This window comes from Mya arenaria, chromosome 9 (assembly GCF_026914265.1).
Source record: "Mya arenaria isolate MELC-2E11 chromosome 9, ASM2691426v1".
Lineage (NCBI taxonomy): Eukaryota > Metazoa > Mollusca > Bivalvia > Myida > Myidae > Mya > Mya arenaria.
In genome coordinates, this window is record NC_069130.1 from 28218636 (window position 1) to 28225611 (window position 6976).

Consider the following 6976-nt stretch of genomic DNA (forward strand, 5'->3'; position numbering starts at 1 on the left):
ACACATGTTGACGAGATACAGACATGTTGCCAGAGCCAATACACACATGTTGACGAGATATAACCATATTACCAGAGCCAATACACACATGTTGGCGAGATACAACCATGATACCAGAGCCAATACACACATGTTGACGAGATACAGACATGTTGCCAGAGCCAATACATAGATGTAGCAAGGGTCAATGCTCACATGTTACAAGTGCCAATACACACGTAGTGCCAGAGCCAACACACACATGTCACCTTAGACTATACAAACATGTTGCCAGAGCCAATACACACATGCTGCAAGATCTAATAAATACATGTTGACGAGATACAACCATGATGTCAGAGCCGACACACACATGTTGCCAGTGACTAAAAATACATGTTGCATGGGTCTTTACAGACATGTTGCCAGAGCCAATATACAAATGTTAACAGAGCCAATACACACAGGGTGCCAGAGCCAATACACACATGTTGCCAGAGCCTATACAAATATGTTGCCAGAGCCTATACAAAACTGGAGCCAGAGTCTATACACAAATGTTGCCAGAGCCAATACAAACATGGCGCTTTTGCCAATACGCACATGTTGCCAGAGCCAATACAAACATGGCGCTTTTGCCAATACACACATGTTGCCAGAGCCTATACAAATATGTTGCCAGAGCCTATACAAAACTGGAGCCAGAGTCTATACACAAATGTTGCCAGAGCCAATACAAACATGGCGCTTTTGCCAATACGCACATGTTACAAGGGCCAATACACACATGTTGCCGGGTTCAATACACACATGATGCTAGAGCCAATAGAAAACTAGATCCGGAGCCTATACACACATGTTGCCAGAGCCACTACAAACATGTTGCCAGAGCCAATACCACAAATTACCAGGGCCAATTTACACATGTTGCCAGAGCCGTTATACACATGTTGCCAGGGTCAATACAATATGTTGCAAAGGCTAATAAACACACGATACCATCGCCAATACAATCATATCACCAGAGCCGATACACACATATTGCCATAGTCAATACAAACATATTGGAAGGGCCAGGGCAAATACACGCATGTTGCCAGAGCCAATACACATATGGTGCCAGGGCCAATACACACACGTTACCAGGGCCAATTCACACATGTTGCCAGACCCAATAATCACATGTTGCCAGGTTCAATACAAACATGGTGCCATGGCCAATACTCAAATGTTGCAAGAGCAAATGCACACATGGTGCCAAGGCCAATACACACATGTAACCAGATCCAATACACACATATTGCCAAAGGCAATACACACATGTTGCCAGGGCAATATACACATGTTTCCAGGGCAAATACACACATGTTGCCAGGGTCTATACAGACATGTTGGCAGAGCCTACACACATATGTTGCTAGAGCCAAAACATAGTGCCAGAGTATATACACACATGTTGCCAGAGCCAATTCAAACATGTTGCCAGAGCGAATACACGCTTGTTGCTTTTGCCAAAACACACATGCTGGCAGAGCCAATGTACACATGTTGCTAGAACTAATACACACCTGTATCCAGGGCCTTAACACACATGCTGCTTTTTGCCACGTGTCGTTCTTTTTTGTTTTATAAGCCATTCACGTATTGAAGTTCACACAGTATTAGGTTAAATTTCATAATCTCTGAATAATATCTATACCATGGGTACATGTCAATCTGGAGCACCCCCCCCCCCCCCCAAGCTGTGTAAAATGTTAAGTAATAAGATTCTCCCACATATTAAAATATTGCACTGAAAAAATGTCACGCATCTTAAAAGAAAAGTTGTCGTAGTACAGCACGCTCGACTTTATGCTGTTTTGTCTTAGGAATGAACAGAATAAGGAAATGTGCCTTTCTAAATCAATAAAAATACAAAACAAGTTAACATGAAAAGCTGCAGTGCGACTATACAAGGCTTTCAATAATTGATAAAAGACCTTAATAAGCTTTTGTTGTGAGATTCATTTTTAGTGTATTTTTTCTTCAACTTTAAGTTACAGTGGCCTTGATCTTGAGCTTGGGGCCAAACATACAAATTCTTCATGAACGCTTCCTTCGTACCAAATTTGGTCACAACAGTTCAATCCTAAGTTAAGTTATTCAGTACCAACGGTTATCTATTCTATTTTTTTTAAAGGTCGAGCTAATAATTTTATGCATCTAAAATATTACGACTAAGTTTATGATCATATGTTCACCCAATAACAATGTTCAATATTTAAAAAAAAAGTGAAAAATATTTGTTAAATGGTATGTTTAATATTCATATGAAAAGTCATTTACAATGTTCTATATTCAATAAAGTAAAATGCATGCATGATTATATGTTATAAACAGTAGCGGATTTGTAGGGAGGGGATGCGACAAGGCGTTTCCCGCATATTATTTTAGCAATATCAGAAGCAATAGCTTACTGTGAGTAATTCGTACAGAGGACGCTTTTCCTAAATTGCAACATGAGTTGAACATTTCCCGTATGTTAATTTATTACTATATCTGCCGAGAAATGTTTGATCTCACGGCAATAGGATTAACTAGGCAAACGATTTATTGTAGTGTTGGGAATCGGACAGAAAAATTATTTTCGATAATCGGCATTGATCTGTATATGAAACAGATCAATGATCGAATATTAATCGATTTAATTATTATTTGATTATCTTTGGTCATGATATGTAAGGCAAACAGGTACTGTACATGCCCTACTTTTAAAGACCAATGTTCCCTTACAACATTGTTTGTACATTTCTTTGTATAAATTATTTATTCAGAACGCAACTATCTTTTGCGTTTACAAGTTACTATTACAGAACATGAGACCACAGGCTCTAATTTTTGTAATACATTTAGAATGTGCTGTTATGAATCGAATAAATACAACAGTTCATCCCTATGAGTGAAATATATCAATATTTTATTCAGCTGATAACAGAAATGTACTAAAACTTAAAGCCTTAAAGGGACAGAAAGATAATAAAGTTACTCATGTTCGTGTATTGATACCGTACCGATGACATTTCCTTCGTTTTAATTAAACTGTTGTTGGCCACAAGCGGTAGTTAGGATGTTTTAATAATTAAACATAAAAAACGTTTTTGAAAATGCATACATCAATGAAGGTTAATACATGAAATTTCTTTCACATATTAATAAAACACTGCTGTCGGGACCAAATCCATTACACTAATGTAGCAGAGGGGGAATATATTTACACCCTTTAAAATTGTGGCGTAATTTGTCACCATCTAAACGAAAGTTGTCAACATTTGAATGTTTAATAGTTTTAATATGGTGTTGGGTTGTTTGAACGCACTTTAAAACAACATCATATGTGTTGACAGTTTTCGCTTTCAGGTTGTGGTGTAATAAGAGGCTTTCCAGCTGCTACTATTTATTTATATAAACAAATATACAAGCCAGGGATTAGCTTCTTTAATATATACAAGTCAGACCAGAGGGTGCTTCTTTAAAATATGCATTTTGTTTTCTTGAACGAAAGCTATAAGCATTTGTTATCATGCAAAAGTAAATAAATTCCCTGGAACGTGGAATATTTATTTCAATTATGGCTAGTACTTACAGATGAAACACGTTTTATTATTTGGATCCCCCTTTCAGGAAGTTTTTACGCAATGACTTGTGTTTTTTCTTAACTGATAAGAGTTGCTTATTTAATACCTGTGCTCAATCTGAAGAGATTAGTTTGACAAATGTGTGATGCTATATCAATAAAATCGTTCTATCGCCTAAATCTGCCATTGCAAATTGTTATTAAGTATTAGGCAGTTTTCTTGACTGATCCTATTGAGGGAGATAAGGCACTAAATCGGCCCATAGTATGAAAACTTCAAATATTGAAACTCTTTAACATACTATACCTACCAGGTTACACTGAATTACACCGGATCACCTTTTTCATGAACAATCATGTCCTGTTGCTCAAAATCACTTACGATTAACCATATTGAAACATAGTACATAAAATTATAAATGATTTTGCCAGCATTATATGATTTGATTTTATATAAAAACAGTTGCTTTGAAAAGAGGCCATAACTCCGAGTTATCTTTCACTGCATTTCCACATGCTTATCCAGTGTGTGTATTTTAATTAGAACCGTTGAGTAATTAGAACTTAATTGCTGGCAAGAAAATTGTAACAAAGGGTAATAACTCTGTAGTTCGAGTTATGTTTCTTGTACACTGCACTTCATTTCGATGTTCTTTACAATTGTATGAAGTTTAATTAGATTATATCCTATTTTTTAAAGTCTTTAATGGTCCGGTCAAATAAACGAAGGGTTATAACTCTGTATTTAGCTCATATAGAGTTATGGTTCTTGTACACTGCAACTCCTCTCATAATGTTCTAACAGCCTTTGAAGGTTAATTCAATTTCATTCAGTAGTTATCGTCAGAGCAAGGAAAATTACTACAGATAGATAGACCGACTGACCAACCAACTACTTAGTTAATATGGGGTATTAAAGATACCTCACTAGAGAAATACATTTGATGACGTTATACATGAATAGAGTTAAAATATGCTCTCTATCTAGGATGTGAGTCATGTAATTGCAATGTATATGAGATTGCCTACAAGATTCACAGGGTTGCTGAAACGACGTATAGAATTACACAAATTCACTGAAAATCGTTCACAAGGATAATTAGGTCACTCACATTTATTATAGAAAAGCTTGCAAGATATAAGGAATCACTCACAAGGTAATTAGAAACGCTAGTTAGGTATATATGATCTCTCACAAGGAATATAGGAGTGCTTACTATGTATATAGGACCGCTCATTAGGTATATAGAATCTCTTACAATATAAATAGAATCGCTCACAAGGAATATACAAAAAAGTTCACAAGGTACTAGTATATTAAATCGCTCGTAATGTATGTATAATCGCAAAGATAAAATATATTAAATCTGCTCACAAGAAATATAATACAGTTCACTAGGTTTACAAATTCGCTCAAAAGGTAAATATAATCGTTCGATAAGTTATCACTAGGTATATAGAATCGATCATAATGGTTATAGAATTGCTCACAAGGTAAATATAATTGCTCGATACGTTATCACTAGGTATATAGAATCAATCACATTGGTTATAGAATTGCTCACAATGTAAATATAATTGCTCGATAAGTTATCACTAGGTATATAAAATCGATCATAATGGTTATAGAATTGCCCACAAGGTAATTATCACTTCTGAAAATGTTTACAGAATCGCTACGGTATTATAGAATCGCTCACATGGAATATATAATATCGCTCACAATGTATTTAAAATTGCTTGCAAGATGAATATAATTGCTTTTAGTTTGTATAGAATAACTCAAAACGTATTTAGAATAGATGAAAAGTTATATAGCGTCACCCAAGTACAAAAACATAATAACTGCATAAAGAAATATTAGCAGATATCGAGTTCGTGCACTAAGATGAAGTATCATATCGTTCATATATTGAACCTCTCGCAAGGCTATATATTAGCACAAAATGTTAATAAAATCGCTCTGAAGGTACATATATGGTCGCTAATAAGGTATATGTAATCGCTCATATTGTATGTAGAATCGCTAACAATATATTTATACATAAAATCCTAATTTAAGCATTAGGTGGACCATGCATTTTTCGGGCATTAAGGAGACAATTTGTAAATTTCGTAAGACTGAAGTAAATAGGGATCTTTTATCATATATGCCTTATTTGCATCACAATTATTAATGTCTGTGTTCGATTTTACTGTAAACCTAAAATCATAAATATATACAAAAATAATGGTCCCCTTAAAAATTGTTTACATGCCTTAAGGAGACCAGCACACACACACACATATATATATTTTTGTATATATTTATGATTTATATATATATATATATATATATATATATATATATATATATATATATATATATATATATATATATATATATATATATATATATATATATATATATATAACAAGCATTAGGTGGACCACACCTTATTCAGATATTAAGAGGACTATTGAATCAATAATAATGCTTAAACTGATCTGTTTATATTCTATACATTTTTTTCTACAATAACAGAGATTATTTTTTGTGGACATATCTTTAAATAAAACTGTCTGAAACATTATAGGATTTTTTATTCTACCCTTTTTGTAGATATACTTACACCAGGTTTATAAAACAATTTCAAGTGCATTTGTCAAGCCCAGTGGTTGGAATGTTTCCGCAATGGACTCACAATTAGGAGGTCCAGAGTTTGATCCCCAGTCTGATCATGATATTTAAAATAGGAAAAGGATTTTTGTCAATAAGATAAAAAACTTTTATATTTATGATGCTTTATCTAACCTGGGGCGACTACTGTGTCTGACAATTATTGTTTAAATATCCCTAACCGATACTGTCATCTATGGTTTAACTATTCCTGACCAATACTGTCCCCTATGGTTTAAACATTCCTGACCGATACTGCCACCTATGGTTTAACCATTCCGGACCGATAATATCACCTATGATTTAAACATCCCTGACTGATACTGCCACCTATATACGAGTCAGTTTATAGCCCACATCAGGTTTAACTTACGCTACACTGAAAACTTAGAAAATCAAAATAGGATGAATTGAAATGCGTTTGTAAACTATTTTGGATACCATTTGAGCTTTGCTCTATAAAATGAAATTTATAAATGTATTAAATAAATTAATTAATAAAATTGTACAATAGCTTAGTACACACTCCTTCACAAACGAGACGACATAATGTTCTGCTCTTTGTAAACTTTAACCATAGTCCGGAAAAAAGAGCCAACTGCAGATTGTATTGACTAGAAACCAAGATTTGAGAAATGAACCAGTTGTAAGAAAGCTTTAAAACAGTCTCCATGCTCAAACTCCATTACATTCTCAGGGTGTTGTGCTTATCCTAATAAGCATTT